This window comes from Galeopterus variegatus, unplaced genomic scaffold, assembly GCF_000696425.1.
Source record: "Galeopterus variegatus unplaced genomic scaffold, G_variegatus-3.0.2 Scaffold196, whole genome shotgun sequence".
NCBI classification, from domain to species: Eukaryota; Metazoa; Chordata; class Mammalia; order Dermoptera; family Cynocephalidae; genus Galeopterus; species Galeopterus variegatus.
In genome coordinates, this window is record NW_007726307.1 from 868,148 (window position 1) to 868,870 (window position 723).

Below are 723 nucleotides of genomic sequence, written 5' to 3' on the forward strand. Positions count from 1 at the left end.
CCATTTGCTGTAGGAAATGGGATTAAAAATGATACTGGAGAAGAGTTTAAAGTTGCACAAAGAAAGACTTATGCTATAAGGCTGATTCAAAAAATGCAGCGCTTGGGCCGGCCTGGTGGCGCACTGGAGAGTGTGCCGCTTGGGAGTGCGGCGGCACTCCCGCCGAGGGTTCGGATCCCATGTGGAGACCGGTTCCCGCTCACTGGCTGAGCGCGGTGCGGGCGCAGCGCCGAGGGTTGCGATCCCGTTGCCGGTCAGTAAAAAAAGACAAAAAGGAAAAAAAAAAATGTAGCACTCAAAACTTTTGGAAGAGCTCTGCTGCAGCTCTGGGATGCAGAGAAAAAAGACTGGAGGGCTATCCATGAGGTTGTCAGGGGTCAGGAGTGGGTTCTATTTTCCTGAGTTCAGAGAAGGTACAGTGCCAAAGCAACCTGCTGGAGGCTGATGAATCACAGCACCCAGGGGATGGAGTGGAGAGGGCAAAGGGCCTGGGGGCGGGGGGCGGGAGGGTGGTGGCCAGAGCAGGGAGGGCTGGGTTTGTCTCCACAGCCTGGTTAGGCTCTCAGGGCTTCCTGCCCACTGGTATCATCTCTGCTGCCCTCCAGCTCTGCCCAGGAGGGATGGGGCTGAGAGAATGCAGGCGCAGGCGACACTCATGCTGCTTCATTGCTGCCGGAAGCTCGTGGTTTCTGACTGCTGCTGCCTGTATCAAGAACAGTAGCT